Source organism: Lithobates pipiens, unplaced genomic scaffold (genome assembly GCF_037356315.1).
Source record: "Lithobates pipiens isolate NorthernLeopardFrog02 unplaced genomic scaffold, aLitPip1_a1.2 Scaffold_13, whole genome shotgun sequence".
NCBI lineage: Eukaryota > Metazoa > Chordata > Amphibia > Anura > Ranidae > Lithobates > Lithobates pipiens.
Genome location: NW_027507718.1, coordinates 248,267,630 through 248,289,028, shown reverse-complemented (window position 1 = coordinate 248,289,028; position 21,399 = coordinate 248,267,630).

Sequence of the window (21,399 nt, the reverse complement as noted above, 5' to 3'; positions counted from 1 at the left end):
TGCCATTACTCCCCCTAGTGTCCTTAGGGAAGACTGATATACTTAGCCTTGGAGCACTGCAGCCTACCCATAAACCATACTCAGTTTAGATGACATTCTTTAGTATTTCCCATTTAACCGGACGTTTATAATTAAGAGAATAAAAATAAAAATAAAATTAAATGATACTAAAAATACATTGAATAAATGTATGTATAGGAATACATACATAAAATTCACGTATATAAAATTCATACATATAAAAAATTCTTACATAAAAATTCATGCATAAGAAGGGGGGTATACATTAATACTGAAAAAACGCATAAATTTGTAAAGATTATAAAAATTATAAAAATTATTTAAGAGGTTTTTTAATATTATTTGATTATTTAAGGGGTTTTTTATGTTTAAAAAAGTTTTTTATGCATACTAATATGTGAATGTAAATGGAGAAATTATTCCAAAGGAAAGTTTTCCAAGAGGAAAGTTTTTTTGGGAAGGAATTAAATAAAATGAAATTCTTAGGAAATAGATATATATGAAGGTGCTAAGAAGGTCTGTTTAACATCGTCCTATAGGTGATTGTAGTGTTTGTGACTGTATGTTTGATTCCTACAGGGGAACTTTTAGATAATTTTGATCAGTCTTGTTGTAATTCCGACACGTCCAATGTATTTTGAATGAATAACATTCGACCTGAACCCGAAGGTGTGGGCCATGTGATGTTAATATTGGGGTAGATAGGTTACTTATATATGTGGTTAGATCTTATCGGGATCCTGTAGTGTTATGTATGTGTATGGGTAACATTCGACTGCGGAATGTTCGTCCAGCATTATCTAATGCTGAGGCAAACAGTTGACTGTTAAAAGTTAGTTAAGAAGCAATTGACTATTAAAAGTTAGTTAAGAAGCAATTGAGGTCTAATTCTATGTTCATTCCCCTTGGCTGGAGGGTGTCTAAATTAAAAATCCATTTCGTTTCGTTCCTGGATATTTTGATCGTTTTGTCTTCCCCTCTCCAGTGGCCTCTTATTTTGTCTATTCCGTAGAAAATCATTTGTCCAGGGTCCCGATTGTGGAAATCCCTAAAGTGTTTGGAGACACTGTGTTTCTGGAAGCCTTTTTTGATATTTGCAATATGTTCCCTTATCCTGACTTTTAACTCCCTGGTGGTCCTTCCCACATATTGCTTATGGCAAGGACATTCAATGACGTAAGTAACGTGGGAGCTGTTACAAGTAATCAATTCTTTGATTTTATATTCTTTCCCATTAGAGGTGGAATTAAAAGTAGTTTTCTTCTTTTCTGTCTTTTTACTATTTCTGCATGGGAGGCAATTTCCGCACTTGTAGAATCCTTTTAGGGTTTCGGAAATTTTTATTTGTTTTGGTGGGTCCACCACATTTTTTACTAGTTTGTTTCGGAGTGTTGGAGCCCTCCTGTAGATGAACCGTGGTTTGTTCGGCAACATGGCCTGGAGTGAGCTGTCTGCTTGTAAAATCGGCCAGTGTTTTTTGATGATACGCTCTACATCTTTATGTTGTCTGTTATACCCTGTAAGGAACGCGATGTCATGGAGGTTTTGTTTTGGTTTTACTTTCTTGCCTTCAATTAGTTTTTTCCTATCCATATGTTTTACTTCATTTTTTAATTTACGGAGATTTTCTTCTTTATATCCTTTCTTCCTAAACCTTTCGATGACTATATCCGCCTGCTTATCAAAGTCGTCAATTTTGCTACAGTTCCTGTATAGCCGTAGAAGCTGGCCTTTGGGTATGTTCCCTAGCCACCTAGAATGGTGGCAGCTGTTTGTGGGGATGTACCCATTGCGATCCGTGGTCTTGAAGAAGGTGCGGGTGCCAAGATTTCCTTCATGTTTGTAAATTTGGAGGTCCAGATAATCTACAGTCTGGGTGTTAAACTTTCCTGTGAATTTGATGTGATATATATTGTCATTGATTTCTCCAAAAAAGTCTTGCAGTTGTTCTACCGTGCCTCCCCATACCAATATAATATCGTCTATATATCGACGGTAAAATTTCAAATTTTGCCTATGCACTCCATAGATTTGTTCTTCCTCCCATCGGTTCAAAAACAAGTTCGCCACACTTGGAGCGTACTTTGCCCCCATTGCCACGCCTTTCGTCTGTGTATAGAAAGTTCCATTGTACCAGAAATAGTTCGAAGTCATTGCCATCCTTAGGCCTTCAATGATGTATCTTATTTGTTCCTGTTTTAAATCCGATAGTCGTTGTAAAGCCCACTCGACACTACTGATGCCATCCTCTTGTTTTATATTTGTATATAGCGATTCTACGTCTATTGTCACCAATATGTCACTTTCACTAATGGGGATTCCATTCAAGTCCTCTAGTAATTGCTTACTGTCCCTTAAGTATGACCTTCCTTTTGTCACCAGGGGCTGTAGGAAACCATCCACATATGCCCCCAACCTGGAAAACAAAGAATCGATTCCACTTATTATGGGTCTCCCAGGTGGGTGAGTTTGATTTTTGTGGATCTTAGGGACGTGATAAATAACTGGGGTCTTTGCCGCCTTTGGAAATAGGTATTTCACCTCTTTTTTATTCAAAATTCCTTGGTCTTTGCCTTTTTTGATATATTTCTTAAGTTTAGTTTCATATTCTGATTTCGGGTTTTTCTTCAGCTTTTTATATGTGTCAGGTATATTTAACAAGTTCTCCATTTCTTTCTCATAGTCTTGTTTATCCAAAATGACAAGGCCGCCTCCCTTGTCTGCGGGTCTGATGATAATCCCCTTTCTCTTTTCAATTGATTTAATGGTGTCCCATATTCCTTTTCCTTTGGTTTTTCTCACCTCTATATTCCTTAGGTCATATTCGACCATCTTTTTGAAGACCTTAATGTTTTCATCCTGCTGGACTTTGGGATTGAAGGTTGAATTGTTTCTTAATTGCGAGTGCTGGTAAAATGTGTTAGTGTCTTCCTTCATATGTGGATTCTTGGTTGCAAAGAATTTTTTGATGTTAAGTTTTCTCACAAATCTTTGGAGGTCTATATATGTTTCAAATTTATCTAGTCCCTTATCTGGGGCAAACTTTAAGCCCATGTCCAGCACCCTGAGTTCTTCCTCCGTAAAAACCGCCTTACTTAAATTATAAATGCCCTCCCCTATTGTTCCCTTCTTCTTTTTCTGGAGGCCTCCTCTCTTTCCTCGTATGCGTTTTCTGCTCTTCTGTCTTGTATCCAGTGTATTTCTTCCCCTCTTTGATTCCGATGATGGCCGTTTCCCCCGTAGTTCCTCCTCGTATTGTCTTCTCTGGTCCATCTCGGGTTCCATCCACCATTTCTTCTGGGGGGCCCGTACTGTTGATTCCTTATTGGATATCGAAATGGTCTCCAATCTCTCTGGGGACCATGTCTCATATCTCTCGGGCCTGGTGGTCTGTGTTCCTGTCCCCTGGGAAAAAAATCTCTTTCAAACCTCCGGTTTCTAAATGGGGTGTATTGGGGGTATTCCCTTAGAGGAGAGTATCTGTTGTGATGTCTCGGAATATTTGGTGTATAGGGAGTATGATTCCCCCTATATCCGTCTTGCTCATATTCCCCTACTGTCCTCCCTTCGGGTCTCCTATACCCTGGTGTGTGTGGAATGTCATTTCTTACTGTTCCATCTTGTGTGTGTGTGGGTTGGTTCCACTCCTGTTCTGTGTTTTGGGTTGGGTTTTCCCTGGATTCTTCCATTATGGATAGTTCATTGTCTTCCTCGTTATAGTTACCCTCTATTTGCCATTTGTAAACCTGCTGGTTTTTGTAATCCAGCACATCCCTCTTGAATTTCTTTTGCTTCTTTTGTTGTATTTCCTTATCATACTTTTTTATGTGTTCTTGTAAAATCTTTTCCCTATCTATATATTCTGCTGTTTCTTTAAATGGTATGAGTTGATCCCTGAGTTGTGATATCTCTGTTTCTATGTTTTTCAATTTATGTTGGCGTCTGATCACTATTTTTTGTAGGAGTGCTCTTTCACTCTGATTGAAAAACTGATACCACTCTTCCATAAGGTGCCTATCGCTTATTGCATCATTTGGGGAGACATCCCATCTTAATCTCCTGGGTGTAATTTGTTCCGCTATATACTTTTCAAGAATGGCCACATCCCACCATACCCTCAATTGCTTCTCAAGGCTATGTTTCAGGTGTTTGAATAAACTATCCAAGTCCTGCTTAATGACCACATGTTCTTGATTAAATACCTCCACAAGGTTTACCATTCTGCTATTAACATATTTAAAAATATCCATTGCTGCAACTTTGAATTAGGGTCCGATAGGTCCCTTATATATAGATGAATAAATAAATAAAGTCGCGCTATGGAAAAAAAACAAATCTCCTAAGTGATAGAAATATGTGAAATAAATTGAAAATAAAAATATAAAAATATACTGGGTTAGAGCTGCCTTTGCCTGAAGCCCTCACTTCCTTATTGGGGAGGAGAGGGAAATGAAAATGTGAAATAAAAAGGTTATGGCGCTAAACCCTATTAGTGATGAGGTGAGTTGACTTATCAAATCCTAGTGTTTGATTTTTTATATAAAAAGAGAAAGAAAAAGAAAAGAGCTGTTGGTGATACCGTGAAAAAAATATATATATCCTAAAGCAATTTCATCCAGAACAAATTGTGTGTGATTAATGTGGAGTCAGCATTCATGTTCCATTATATAAAAAAACAGAAAATGAGTATTAAATTATCATATACGTATCAGCCTGCTAAAAACATGTAAACCTTCATTAAATGTGCAAATTAGTGGAAATAATGTTAATATTCAACAGTATGTTAGTGTAAAACAGATTGTGCAAACATGTGCAAAAAAATGTACAAAAAAGCAACTAAAGGTCAGAACAACCAAGGATCAGAAATAATTTAACCATAAAATCGCATGAAGTCGCTAAATGTGCGAATAGACAATATTTTCAACCAATAATCGCATGAAGACGCATCTGTGTCCAATATAAGTCCAAAATTAATATTTGGCTTGGTAGTGCTGCCTCTTCAGACTATTTTTGTAATTGTTACAAAAAGTCAATGGGGGGTATTTGATTTATTCGTGCAAATAGTGCGGGCTTTCAATTAGAGAACTTCATCCCCGGTGCGCCACTCTGTGCTATAGTATGTGAATGCTCTCACCAGAGTTAATGCCCCTGTGGGGCTGGATGGACCTTCACAATGTAAGCCACTGTGTCGCTCTCTGGCTGCTGCTGGTGCACTGGGTGAAGCTTCGTTGTTCCGTCCGTATGGTATCCAACGTTAATTATATAAGGGAAGACATATCCATAGTGTAATACGTTCTTAACCAAATCGTTCGTTTATTAATATTAAAATCTACTCACATTTTACATTAAAAGCATGTGCATATAGGAAAAACTCCGCCGTTCGTCTCAAACGAGTGCACACAACGTGGCCACGCCCTACGCGTTTCGTCACTACGACGTCCTCTGGAGCGGCCATATTGGTGCACCTTATTGCTTAAATAGGGTGCAGTGCTCCACTACGCCTGCGCTAAAATAACAGCGCCATTTTGGGTGTGGGATGCCCTTACTCTACTGGGGATGAATGCCATTACTCCCCCTAGTGTCCTTAGGGAAGACTGATATACTAAGTATATCAGTCTTCCCTAAGGACACTAGGGGGAGTAATGGCATTCATCCCCAGTAGAGTAAGGGCATCCCACACCCAAAATGGCGCTGTTATTTTAGCGCAGGCGTAGTGGAGCACTGCACCCTATTTAAGCAATAAGGTGCACCAATATGGCCGCTCCAGAGGACGTCGTAGTGACGAAACGCGTAGGGCGTGGCCACGTTGTGTGCACTCGTTTGAGACGAACGGCGGAGTTTTTCCTATATGCACATGCTTTTAATGTAAAATGTGAGTAGATTTTAATATTAATAAACGAACGATTTGGTTAAGAACGTATTACACTATGGATATGTCTTCCCTTATATAATTAACGTTGGATACCATACGGACGGAACAACGAAGCTTCACCCAGTGCACCAGCAGCAGCCAGAGAGCGACACAGTGGCTTACATTGTGAAGGTCCATCCAGCCCCACAGGGGCATTAACTCTGGTGAGAGCATTCACATACTATAGCACAGAGTGGCGCACCGGGGATGAAGTTCTCTAATTGAAAGCCCGCACTATTTGCACGAATAAATCAAATACCCCCCATTGACTTTTTGTAACAATTACAAAAATAGTCTGAAGAGGCAGCACTACCAAGCCAAATATTAATTTTGGACTTATATTGGACACAGATGCGTCTTCATGCGATTATTGGTTGAAAATATTGTCTATTCGCACATTTAGCGACTTCATGCGATTTTATGGTTAAATTATTTCTGATCCTTGGTTGTTCTGACCTTTAGTTGCTTTTTTGTACATTTTTTTGCACATGTTTGCACAATCTGTTTTACACTAACATACTGTTGAATATTAACATTATTTCCACTAATTTGCACATTTAATGAAGGTTTACATGTTTTTAGCAGGCTGATACGTATATGATAATTTAATACTCATTTTCTGTTTTTTTATATAATGGAACATGAATGCTGACTCCACATTAATCACACACAATTTGTTCTGGATGAAATTGCTTTAGGATATATATATTTTTTTCACGGTATCACCAACAGCTCTTTTCTTTTTCTTTCTCTTTTTATATAAAAAATCAAACACTAGGATTTGATAAGTCAACTCACCTCATCACTAATAGGGTTTAGCGCCATAACCTTTTTATTTCACATTTTCATTTCCCTCTCCTCCCCAATAAGGAAGTGAGGGCTTCAGGCAAAGGCAGCTCTAACCCAGTATATTTTTATATTTTTATTTTCAATTTATTTCACATATTTCTATCACTTAGGAGATTTGTTTTTTTTCCATAGCGCGACTTTATTTATTTATTCATCTATATATAAGGGACCTATCGGACCCTAATTCAAAGTTGCAGCAATGGATATTTTTAAATATGTTAATAGCAGAATGGTAAACCTTGTGGAGGTATTTAATCAAGAACATGTGGTCATTAAGCAGGACTTGGATAGTTTATTCAAACACCTGAAACATAGCCTTGAGAAGCAATTGAGGGTATGGTGGGATGTGGCCATTCTTGAAAAGTATATAGCGGAACAAATTACACCCAGGAGATTAAGATGGGATGTCTCCCCAAATGATGCAATAAGCGATAGGCACCTTATGGAAGAGTGGTATCAGTTTTTCAATCAGAGTGAAAGAGCACTCCTACAAAAAATAGTGATCAGACGCCAACATAAATTGAAAAACATAGAAACAGAGATATCACAACTCAGGGATCAACTCATACCATTTAAAGAAACAGCAGAATATATAGATAGGGAAAAGATTTTACAAGAACACATAAAAAAGTATGATAAGGAAATACAACAAAAGAAGCAAAAGAAATTCAAGAGGGATGTGCTGGATTACAAAAACCAGCAGGTTTACAAATGGCAAATAGAGGGTAACTATAACGAGGAAGACAATGAACTATCCATAATGGAAGAATCCAGGGAAAACCCAACCCAAAACACAGAACAGGAGTGGAACCAACCCACACACACACAAGATGGAACAGTAAGAAATGACATTCCACACACACCAGGGTATAGGAGACCCGAAGGGAGGACAGTAGGGGAATATGAGCAAGACGGATATAGGGGGAATCATACTCCCTATACACCAAATATTCCGAGACATCACAACAGATACTCTCCTCTAAGGGAATACCCCCAATACACCCCATTTAGAAACCGGAGGTTTGAAAGAGATTTTTTTCCCAGGGGACAGGAACACAGACCACCAGGCCCGAGAGATATGAGACATGGTCCCCAGAGAGATTGGAGACCATTTCGATATCCAATAAGGAATCAACAGTACGGGCCCCCCAGAAGAAATGGTGGATGGAACCCGAGATGGACCAGAGAAGACAATACGAGGAGGAACTACGGGGGAAACGGCCATCATCGGAATCAAAGAGGGGAAGAAATACACTGGATACAAGACAGAAGAGCAGAAAACGCATACGAGGAAAGAGAGGAGGCCTCCAGAAAAAGAAGAAGGGAACAATAGGGGAGGGCATTTATAATTTAAGTAAGGCGGTTTTTACGGAGGAAGAACTCAGGGTGCTGGACATGGGCTTAAAGTTTGCCCCAGATAAGGGACTAGATAAATTTGAAACATATATAGACCTCCAAAGATTTGTGAGAAAACTTAACATCAAAAAATTCTTTGCAACCAAGAATCCACATATGAAGGAAGACACTAACACATTTTACCAGCACTCGCAATTAAGAAACAATTCAACCTTCAATCCCAAAGTCCAGCAGGATGAAAACATTAAGGTCTTCAAAAAGATGGTCGAATATGACCTAAGGAATATAGAGGTGAGAAAAACCAAAGGAAAAGGAATATGGGACACCATTAAATCAATTGAAAAGAGAAAGGGGATTATCATCAGACCCGCAGACAAGGGAGGCGGCCTTGTCATTTTGGATAAACAAGACTATGAGAAAGAAATGGAGAACTTGTTAAATATACCTGACACATATAAAAAGCTGAAGAAAAACCCGAAATCAGAATATGAAACTAAACTTAAGAAATATATCAAAAAAGGCAAAGACCAAGGAATTTTGAATAAAAAAGAGGTGAAATACCTATTTCCAAAGGCGGCAAAGACCCCAGTTATTTATCACGTCCCTAAGATCCACAAAAATCAAACTCACCCACCTGGGAGACCCATAATAAGTGGAATCGATTCTTTGTTTTCCAGGTTGGGGGCATATGTGGATGGTTTCCTACAGCCCCTGGTGACAAAAGGAAGGTCATACTTAAGGGACAGTAAGCAATTACTAGAGGACTTGAATGGAATCCCCATTAGTGAAAGTGACATATTGGTGACAATAGACGTAGAATCGCTATATACAAATATAAAACAAGAGGATGGCATCAGTAGTGTCGAGTGGGCTTTACAACGACTATCGGATTTAAAACAGGAACAAATAAGATACATCATTGAAGGCCTAAGGATGGCAATGACTTCGAACTATTTCTGGTACAATGGAACTTTCTATACACAGACGAAAGGCGTGGCAATGGGGGCAAAGTACGCTCCAAGTGTGGCGAACTTGTTTTTGAACCGATGGGAGGAAGAACAAATCTATGGAGTGCATAGGCAAAATTTGAAATTTTACCGTCGATATATAGACGATATTATATTGGTATGGGGAGGCACGGTAGAACAACTGCAAGACTTTTTTGGAGAAATCAATGACAATATATATCACATCAAATTCACAGGAAAGTTTAACACCCAGACTGTAGATTATCTGGACCTCCAAATTTACAAACATGAAGGAAATCTTGGCACCCGCACCTTCTTCAAGACCACGGATCGCAATGGGTACATCCCCACAAACAGCTGCCACCATTCTAGGTGGCTAGGGAACATACCCAAAGGCCAGCTTCTACGGCTATACAGGAACTGTAGCAAAATTGACGACTTTGATAAGCAGGCGGATATAGTCATCGAAAGGTTTAGGAAGAAAGGATATAAAGAAGAAAATCTCCGTAAATTAAAAAATGAAGTAAAACATATGGATAGGAAAAAACTAATTGAAGGCAAGAAAGTAAAACCAAAACAAAACCTCCATGACATCGCGTTCCTTACAGGGTATAACAGACAACATAAAGATGTAGAGCGTATCATCAAAAAACACTGGCCGATTTTACAAGCAGACAGCTCACTCCAGGCCATGTTGCCGAACAAACCACGGTTCATCTACAGGAGGGCTCCAACACTCCGAAACAAACTAGTAAAAAATGTGGTGGACCCACCAAAACAAATAAAAATTTCCGAAACCCTAAAAGGATTCTACAAGTGCGGAAATTGCCTCCCATGCAGAAATAGTAAAAAGACAGAAAAGAAGAAAACTACTTTTAATTCCACCTCTAATGGGAAAGAATATAAAATCAAAGAATTGATTACTTGTAACAGCTCCCACGTTACTTACGTCATTGAATGTCCTTGCCATAAGCAATATGTGGGAAGGACCACCAGGGAGTTAAAAGTCAGGATAAGGGAACATATTGCAAATATCAAAAAAGGCTTCCAGAAACACAGTGTCTCCAAACACTTTAGGGATTTCCACAATCGGGACCCTGGACAAATGATTTTCTACGGAATAGACAAAATAAGAGGCCACTGGAGAGGGGAAGACAAAACGATCAAAATATCCAGGAACGAAACGAAATGGATTTTTAATTTAGACACCCTCCAGCCAAGGGGAATGAACATAGAATTAGACCTCAATTGCTTCTTAACTAACTTTTAATAGTCAATTGCTTCTTAACTAACTTTTAACAGTCAACTGTTTGCCTCAGCATTAGATAATGCTGGACGAACATTCCGCAGTCGAATGTTACCCATACACATACATAACACTACAGGATCCCGATAAGATCTAACCACATATATAAGTAACCTATCTACCCCAATATTAACATCACATGGCCCACACCTTCGGGTTCAGGTCGAATGTTATTCATTCAAAATACATTGGACGTGTCGGAATTACAACAAGACTGATCAAAATTATCTAAAAGTTCCCCTGTAGGAATCAAACATACAGTCACAAACACTACAATCACCTATAGGACGATGTTAAACAGACCTTCTTAGCACCTTCATATATATCTATTTCCTAAGAATTTCATTTTATTTAATTCCTTCCCAAAAAAACTTTCCTCTTGGAAAACTTTCCTTTGGAATAATTTCTCCATTTACATTCACATATTAGTATGCATAAAAAACTTTTTTAAACATAAAAAACCCCTTAAATAATCAAATAATATTAAAAAACCTCTTAAATAATTTTTATAATTTTTATAATCTTTACAAATTTATGCGTTTTTTCAGTATTAATGTATACCCCCCTTCTTATGCATGAATTTTTATGTAAGAATTTTTTATATGTATGAATTTTATATACGTGAATTTTATGTATGTATTCCTATACATACATTTATTCAATGTATTTTTAGTATCATTTAATTTTATTTTTATTTTTATTCTCTTAATTATAAACGTCCGGTTAAATGGGAAATACTAAAGAATGTCATCTAAACTGAGTATGGTTTATGGGTAGGCTGCAGTGCTCCAAGGCTAAGTATATCAGTCTTCCCTAAGGACACTAGGGGGAGTAATGGCATTCATCCCCAGTAGAGTAAGGGCATCCCACACCCAAAATGGCGCTGTTATTTTAGCGCAGGCGTAGTGGAGCACTGCACCCTATTTAAGCAATAAGGTGCACCAATATGGCCGCTCCAGAGGACGTCGTAGTGACGAAACGCGTAGGGCGTGGCCACGTTGTGTGCACTCGTTTGAGACGAACGGCGGAGTTTTTCCTATATGCACATGCTTTTAATGTAAAATGTGAGTAGATTTTAATATTAATAAACGAACGATTTGGTTAAGAACGTATTACACTATGGATATGTCTTCCCTTATATAATTAACGTTGGATACCATACGGACGGAACAACGAAGCTTCACCCAGTGCACCAGCAGCAGCCAGAGAGCGACACAGTGGCTTACATTGTGAAGGTCCATCCAGCCCCACAGGGGCATTAACTCTGGTGAGAGCATTCACATACTATAGCACAGAGTGGCGCACCGGGGATGAAGTTCTCTAATTGAAAGCCCGCACTATTTGCACGAATAAATCAAATACCCCCCATTGACTTTTTGTAACAATTACAAAAATAGTCTGAAGAGGCAGCACTACCAAGCCAAATATTAATTTTGGACTTATATTGGACACAGATGCGTCTTCATGCGATTATTGGTTGAAAATATTGTCTATTCGCACATTTAGCGACTTCATGCGATTTTATGGTTAAATTATTTCTGATCCTTGGTTGTTCTGACCTTTAGTTGCTTTTTTGTACATTTTTTTGCACATGTTTGCACAATCTGTTTTACACTAACATACTGTTGAATATTAACATTATTTCCACTAATTTGCACATTTAATGAAGGTTTACATGTTTTTAGCAGGCTGATACGTATATGATAATTTAATACTCATTTTCTGTTTTTTTATATAATGGAACATGAATGCTGACTCCACATTAATCACACACAATTTGTTCTGGATGAAATTGCTTTAGGATATATATATTTTTTTCACGGTATCACCAACAGCTCTTTTCTTTTTCTTTCTCTTTTTATATAAAAAATCAAACACTAGGATTTGATAAGTCAACTCACCTCATCACTAATAGGGTTTAGCGCCATAACCTTTTTATTTCACATTTTCATTTCCCTCTCCTCCCCAATAAGGAAGTGAGGGCTTCAGGCAAAGGCAGCTCTAACCCAGTATATTTTTATATTTTTATTTTCAATTTATTTCACATATTTCTATCACTTAGGAGATTTGTTTTTTTTCCATAGCGCGACTTTATTTATTTATTCATCTATATATAAGGGACCTATCGGACCCTAATTCAAAGTTGCAGCAATGGATATTTTTAAATATGTTAATAGCAGAATGGTAAACCTTGTGGAGGTATTTAATCAAGAACATGTGGTCATTAAGCAGGACTTGGATAGTTTATTCAAACACCTGAAACATAGCCTTGAGAAGCAATTGAGGGTATGGTGGGATGTGGCCATTCTTGAAAAGTATATAGCGGAACAAATTACACCCAGGAGATTAAGATGGGATGTCTCCCCAAATGATGCAATAAGCGATAGGCACCTTATGGAAGAGTGGTATCAGTTTTTCAATCAGAGTGAAAGAGCACTCCTACAAAAAATAGTGATCAGACGCCAACATAAATTGAAAAACATAGAAACAGAGATATCACAACTCAGGGATCAACTCATACCATTTAAAGAAACAGCAGAATATATAGATAGGGAAAAGATTTTACAAGAACACATAAAAAAGTATGATAAGGAAATACAACAAAAGAAGCAAAAGAAATTCAAGAGGGATGTGCTGGATTACAAAAACCAGCAGGTTTACAAATGGCAAATAGAGGGTAACTATAACGAGGAAGACAATGAACTATCCATAATGGAAGAATCCAGGGAAAACCCAACCCAAAACACAGAACAGGAGTGGAACCAACCCACACACACACAAGATGGAACAGTAAGAAATGACATTCCACACACACCAGGGTATAGGAGACCCGAAGGGAGGACAGTAGGGGAATATGAGCAAGACGGATATAGGGGGAATCATACTCCCTATACACCAAATATTCCGAGACATCACAACAGATACTCTCCTCTAAGGGAATACCCCCAATACACCCCATTTAGAAACCGGAGGTTTGAAAGAGATTTTTTTCCCAGGGGACAGGAACACAGACCACCAGGCCCGAGAGATATGAGACATGGTCCCCAGAGAGATTGGAGACCATTTCGATATCCAATAAGGAATCAACAGTACGGGCCCCCCAGAAGAAATGGTGGATGGAACCCGAGATGGACCAGAGAAGACAATACGAGGAGGAACTACGGGGGAAACGGCCATCATCGGAATCAAAGAGGGGAAGAAATACACTGGATACAAGACAGAAGAGCAGAAAACGCATACGAGGAAAGAGAGGAGGCCTCCAGAAAAAGAAGAAGGGAACAATAGGGGAGGGCATTTATAATTTAAGTAAGGCGGTTTTTACGGAGGAAGAACTCAGGGTGCTGGACATGGGCTTAAAGTTTGCCCCAGATAAGGGACTAGATAAATTTGAAACATATATAGACCTCCAAAGATTTGTGAGAAAACTTAACATCAAAAAATTCTTTGCAACCAAGAATCCACATATGAAGGAAGACACTAACACATTTTACCAGCACTCGCAATTAAGAAACAATTCAACCTTCAATCCCAAAGTCCAGCAGGATGAAAACATTAAGGTCTTCAAAAAGATGGTCGAATATGACCTAAGGAATATAGAGGTGAGAAAAACCAAAGGAAAAGGAATATGGGACACCATTAAATCAATTGAAAAGAGAAAGGGGATTATCATCAGACCCGCAGACAAGGGAGGCGGCCTTGTCATTTTGGATAAACAAGACTATGAGAAAGAAATGGAGAACTTGTTAAATATACCTGACACATATAAAAAGCTGAAGAAAAACCCGAAATCAGAATATGAAACTAAACTTAAGAAATATATCAAAAAAGGCAAATACCAAGGAATTTTGAATAAAAAAGAGGTGAAATACCTATTTCCAAAGGCGGCAAAGACCCCAGTTATTTATCACGTCCCTAAGATCCACAAAAATCAAACTCACCCACCTGGGAGACCCATAATAAGTGGAATCGATTCTTTGTTTTCCAGGTTGGGGGCATATGTGGATGGTTTCCTACAGCCCCTGGTGACAAAAGGAAGGTCATACTTAAGGGACAGTAAGCAATTACTAGAGGACTTGAATGGAATCCCCATTAGTGAAAGTGACATATTGGTGACAATAGACGTAGAATCGCTATATACAAATATAAAACAAGAGGATGGCATCAGTAGTGTCGAGTGGGCTTTACAACGACTATCGGATTTAAAACAGGAACAAATAAGATACATCATTGAAGGCCTAAGGATGGCAATGACTTCGAACTATTTCTGGTACAATGGAACTTTCTATACACAGACGAAAGGCGTGGCAATGGGGGCAAAGTACGCTCCAAGTGTGGCGAACTTGTTTTTGAACCGATGGGAGGAAGAACAAATCTATGGAGTGCATAGGCAAAATTTGAAATTTTACCGTCGATATATAGACGATATTATATTGGTATGGGGAGGCACGGTAGAACAACTGCAAGACTTTTTTGGAGAAATCAATGACAATATATATCACATCAAATTCACAGGAAAGTTTAACACCCAGACTGTAGATTATCTGGACCTCCAAATTTACAAACATGAAGGAAATCTTGGCACCCGCACCTTCTTCAAGACCACGGATCGCAATGGGTACATCCCCACAAACAGCTGCCACCATTCTAGGTGGCTAGGGAACATACCCAAAGGCCAGCTTCTACGGCTATACAGGAACTGTAGCAAAATTGACGACTTTGATAAGCAGGCGGATATAGTCATCGAAAGGTTTAGGAAGAAAGGATATAAAGAAGAAAATCTCCGTAAATTAAAAAATGAAGTAAAACATATGGATAGGAAAAAACTAATTGAAGGCAAGAAAGTAAAACCAAAACAAAACCTCCATGACATCGCGTTCCTTACAGGGTATAACAGACAACATAAAGATGTAGAGCGTATCATCAAAAAACACTGGCCGATTTTACAAGCAGACAGCTCACTCCAGGCCATGTTGCCGAACAAACCACGGTTCATCTACAGGAGGGCTCCAACACTCCGAAACAAACTAGTAAAAAATGTGGTGGACCCACCAAAACAAATAAAAATTTCCGAAACCCTAAAAGGATTCTACAAGTGCGGAAATTGCCTCCCATGCAGAAATAGTAAAAAGACAGAAAAGAAGAAAACTACTTTTAATTCCACCTCTAATGGGAAAGAATATAAAATCAAAGAATTGATTACTTGTAACAGCTCCCACGTTACTTACGTCATTGAATGTCCTTGCCATAAGCAATATGTGGGAAGGACCACCAGGGAGTTAAAAGTCAGGATAAGGGAACATATTGCAAATATCAAAAAAGGCTTCCAGAAACACAGTGTCTCCAAACACTTTAGGGATTTCCACAATCGGGACCCTGGACAAATGATTTTCTACGGAATAGACAAAATAAGAGGCCACTGGAGAGGGGAAGACAAAACGATCAAAATATCCAGGAACGAAACGAAATGGATTTTTAATTTAGACACCCTCCAGCCAAGGGGAATGAACATAGAATTAGACCTCAATTGCTTCTTAACTAACTTTTAATAGTCAATTGCTTCTTAACTAACTTTTAACAGTCAACTGTTTGCCTCAGCATTAGATAATGCTGGACGAACATTCCGCAGTCGAATGTTACCCATACACATACATAACACTACAGGATCCCGATAAGATCTAACCACATATATAAGTAACCTATCTACCCCAATATTAACATCACATGGCCCACACCTTCGGGTTCAGGTCGAATGTTATTCATTCAAAATACATTGGACGTGTCGGAATTACAACAAGACTGATCAAAATTATCTAAAAGTTCCCCTGTAGGAATCAAACATACAGTCACAAACACTACAATCACCTATAGGACGATGTTAAACAGACCTTCTTAGCACCTTCATATATATCTATTTCCTAAGAATTTCATTTTATTTAATTCCTTCCCAAAAAAACTTTCCTCTTGGAAAACTTTCCTTTGGAATAATTTCTCCATTTACATTCACATATTAGTATGCATAAAAAACTTTTTTAAACATAAAAAACCCCTTAAATAATCAAATAATATTAAAAAACCTCTTAAATAATTTTTATAATTTTTATAATCTTTACAAATTTATGCGTTTTTTCAGTATTAATGTATACCCCCCTTCTTATGCATGAATTTTTATGTAAGAATTTTTTATATGTATGAATTTTATATACGTGAATTTTATGTATGTATTCCTATACATACATTTATTCAATGTATTTTTAGTATCATTTAATTTTATTTTTATTTTTATTCTCTTAATTATAAACGTCCGGTTAAATGGGAAATACTAAAGAATGTCATCTAAACTGAGTATGGTTTATGGGTAGGCTGCAGTGCTCCAAGGCTAAGTATATCAGTCTTCCCTAAGGACACTAGGGGGAGTAATGGCATTCATCCCCAGTAGAGTAAGGGCATCCCACACCCAAAATGGCGCTGTTATTTTAGCGCAGGCGTAGTGGAGCACTGCACCCTATTTAAGCAATAAGGTGCACCAATATGGCCGCTCCAGAGGACGTCGTAGTGACGAAACGCGTAGGGCGTGGCCACGTTGTGTGCACTCGTTTGAGACGAACGGCGGAGTTTTTCCTATATGCACATGCTTTTAATGTAAAATGTGAGTAGATTTTAATATTAATAAACGAACGATTTGGTTAAGAACGTATTACACTATGGATATGTCTTCCCTTATATAATTAACGTTGGATACCATACGGACGGAACAACGAAGCTTCACCCAGTGCACCAGCAGCAGCCAGAGAGCGACACAGTGGCTTACATTGTGAAGGTCCATCCAGCCCCACAGGGGCATTAACTCTGGTGAGAGCATTCACATACTATAGCACAGAGTGGCGCACCGGGGATGAAGTTCTCTAATTGAAAGCCCGCACTATTTGCACGAATAAATCAAATACCCCCCATTGACTTTTTGTAACAATTACAAAAATAGTCTGAAGAGGCAGCACTACCAAGCCAAATATTAATTTTGGACTTATATTGGACACAGATGCGTCTTCATGCGATTATTGGTTGAAAATATTGTCTATTCGCACATTTAGCGACTTCATGCGATTTTATGGTTAAATTATTTCTGATCCTTGGTTGTTCTGACCTTTAGTTGCTTTTTTGTACATTTTTTTGCACATGTTTGCACAATCTGTTTTACACTAACATACTGTTGAATATTAACATTATTTCCACTAATTTGCACATTTAATGAAGGTTTACATGTTTTTAGCAGGCTGATACGTATATGATAATTTAATACTCATTTTCTGTTTTTTTATATAATGGAACATGAATGCTGACTCCACATTAATCACACACAATTTGTTCTGGATGAAATTGCTTTAGGATATATATATTTTTTTCACGGTATCACCAACAGCTCTTTTCTTTTTCTTTCTCTTTTTATATAAAAAATCAAACACTAGGATTTGATAAGTCAACTCACCTCATCACTAATAGGGTTTAGCGCCATAACCTTTTTATTTCACATTTTCATTTCCCTCTCCTCCCCAATAAGGAAGTGAGGGCTTCAGGCAAAGGCAGCTCTAACCCAGTATATTTTTATATTTTTATTTTCAATTTATTTCACATATTTCTATCACTTAGGAGATTTGTTTTTTTTCCATAGCGCGACTTTATTTATTTATTCATCTATAAGGAGGAAAGAGAGAACTATATGGATGGATGGTGTATGGTGGGGGGAGGGGGGTATGTATGTATGTATAGTGTATGGTGGGGGGGAGGTGAGAGAACTTTGAAATCCTGAAATACTAACATGGCAAAAACTTACCTTACCAGCTGGGCTCCACCTCCTTGTCCCTTCTTCAACCAGCCAGAGGACTCGAGGAGAGCACCCGGCAACATGGAGGCTTCGCTTCTGCCTTTGTGTCTGGTCTGCAGCACACAGAACAGATGGAGGTGCGCTGACAGTGCGAGTGGGGTAGATAGGGAGGCACTCAGGCAGCAGGAGCAGAAATCAAGCGGCGCTGAGGACCCTAACTCGAGGAGACATGGTGGTACAGCTTCAGCACAGGCACAGGGAGCCACTGGCGGGTCTGAAATAATGTGTCCGGGTCTCAGGCGGGCAGACACCCGGGCACATGTTTCAAAACCCGTACTATCCGGGTGAATCCCAGACAGGTGGCAACCCTACTTGGGTGATCAGGAAGGATTTTTATTCCTGCTGGAACAAACTGGATCATGCTTTATTGGGGGTTTTTGCCTTCCTCTGTGGGTATAGGATTGTATAATTTTATTATTTTTTTTCCCTTCTATTGGTTGAACTAGATGATCTTTTTTCAACCAGAATAACTATGTAACTATGTAGCTATATAAGGAGAGCTGCTCTGCCGCCAAACTCCTACGTGAGGCGGTCAGCAAGCAGTTATCCAAAACTTGTGCAGATCTTCACAGATGACCATCGGAAAATCTTAGTGTGTCTACCTCCAGCAGAATACAGTACATGTGTTGAATGGAGACTAAAGCATTGAAAAGAACAAGCATGGGCCTAACATAGAGCATCCCCTAGATACGGAGTGAGGAAAGGATACAATTATTAAAAGACAAACAAACAATGCATGTGTAATATGATAGATGAGATCTTTCTTTGATTTTCCCCTCCATAAATTGTGCTCACCGTCATTATGACATAGGGAAGTGGGTAAGCACAGACATTTAACTTGTACAACTGCACGTAAAGAAAGTAAAAGTAATAATTGAGTTAGTCATTTCAACAGCTCCTTAGTGTCATTCTTTGCAATCAGGAAAAACAATATCCCATTCCCCAAGCCATGGGGCAAAAGTACTTTAGCCCCTGTTATCAGGAAATTAATATTTCTTGCTTAATCCTGAAAGTAAACCTGTTCTTTCTCCAAACTAAAAAGATGATGCAATGGGTTGAAAGCAGGCAATGAAAAGTGACCGCACCTTCCTGAGAGCTTCAAGGAACCTTCACTTTCTGATCAGAAGTCAAATCTCTGCCATACCCCACCTGAAATGTAAACTTTTCTGTTGAAGCGCAAAGTTCTGAGCATTGTATTGAGGAATGCCAGCCTTGGAGCTACAGAATAATATTCGGAAAATCAATTACACAATGCTTCAGGCCAAGGGACTTGGATAAAACACGGAAAGGACTTGTATAAAACACAGCTCAAAGACATCCAGATAGCCAGGGCATCCTGCAGCCAGATATGTAATAAAGACGTTTTCTCCCAATCATGGGGACAACATCACCAGTGAAGGAATAAAGCAGCATATAGTGAAGCCCGGACAGTAAACTAAAATCATTTATTAAGGTGCACTTACATCAAAGTAGATAAAATCGAACATCAAAGATTTTAAAACGGGCACGGCTCTCAGCATCCCTCTGCCCGCCTAATAATTTGGATTATGTTAGAGTGTATTTTACCCCACAATTTCATTTTGCTGATATGTGAATGTTGTACCATGTACTTGTATTAAAAAGTATCCTGTTCTCTTTGTATTTATTCCTTTGTGGTAGAGCTGCACGATTCTGGCTAAAATGAGAATCACAATTTTTTTGCTAAGAATAAAGATTATGATTCTCTCGTGATTCTTGCAGCGTAAAATCTTACACATTATACAAGAAAAACATTTTTTGGGCTAACTTCACTGGTTAGTTTTTTTTTTAAATTCATTAATTTCCCCAAAAATTGCATTTGAAAGACCACTGCGCAAATACAGTGTAACATAAAATATTGCAACAACCATCATTGTATTCTCTAGGGTCTCTACTAAAAATATATATATAAAATATATATATATATATATATATATATATATATATATATATATATATATATATATATATAATGTTTGGGGGTTCTAAGTAATGTCTAGCAATTTCTAGCAAAAAAAAAAAAAAAAATTATTTTAACTTGAAAACAACAACTGTCAGAAAAAGGTTTAGTATTTAAGTGGTTAAACATTCCTAATTTACATACAGAAGTCTATTACTTTGATGTAAAAGACAAATTGATACAATGTTTAGACTTAACATTCCACTGATAGAATGTTTTAAAACTTGGCAGACTGCCCAGACTTTGACTTTTGATGGCTGAGAGCAGAGAGAAAATTCTCTGGATACCAAAGATTGGGAAGATCGTCAAGATCGCAACTGGGAAAAAATTGCGATAACGATTCTTGATGATTAATCGTGCAGCTCTACTTTGTGGGAAATACCTGGTGTTCTTGCCAGTCTCCCTGCTTTCCTATTTTAAATTGAACCCACTAAGTATATAAGTACATCCTTCCCCGCGTGATCAGTTTTCTGGCTGTGCTGAGAGAACAACTTGCCTGTCCTCCAATGGCCAAGATGACATGCACAGCTACAGCTCTTCTCTGGAAAGATCAGTGTATTGTTCTTTCTCTGCCTCCTGCTAACAACCCCCCTTGCATTATGAACTTCCACCTCTCTAAAGCTGGCCATACACCTATAGATTATCTGCAGATTTTCTATGGTTAGATGGAAAAAGTGCAACAGATTTCTCCATGTTCGCTAAACTGTGTGGATGGAGGAATCTCCCACTTTGCCATCTAACCATAGAAAATCTGCAGATAATCTATAGGTGTATGACCAGCTTAAGTCCATTATGCAGCTCAGAACAGAGATTATGTGTTCACTCATTAAGAAATTTTATATACAGCATCTCACAAAAGTGAGTACACCCCTCACATTTTTGTAAATATTTTATTACATCTTTTCATGTGACAACACTGAAGAAATTACACTTTGCTACAATGTGAAGTAGTGAGTGTACAGCTTGTATAACAGTGTCAATTTGCTGTCCCCTCAAAATAACTCCACATACAGCCATTAATGTCTAAACTGCTGGCAACAAAAGTGAATACAGCCCTAAGTGAAAATGTCCAAATTGGACCCAATTAGACATTTTCCCTCCCCAGTGTGATGTGACTCATTAGTGTTACAA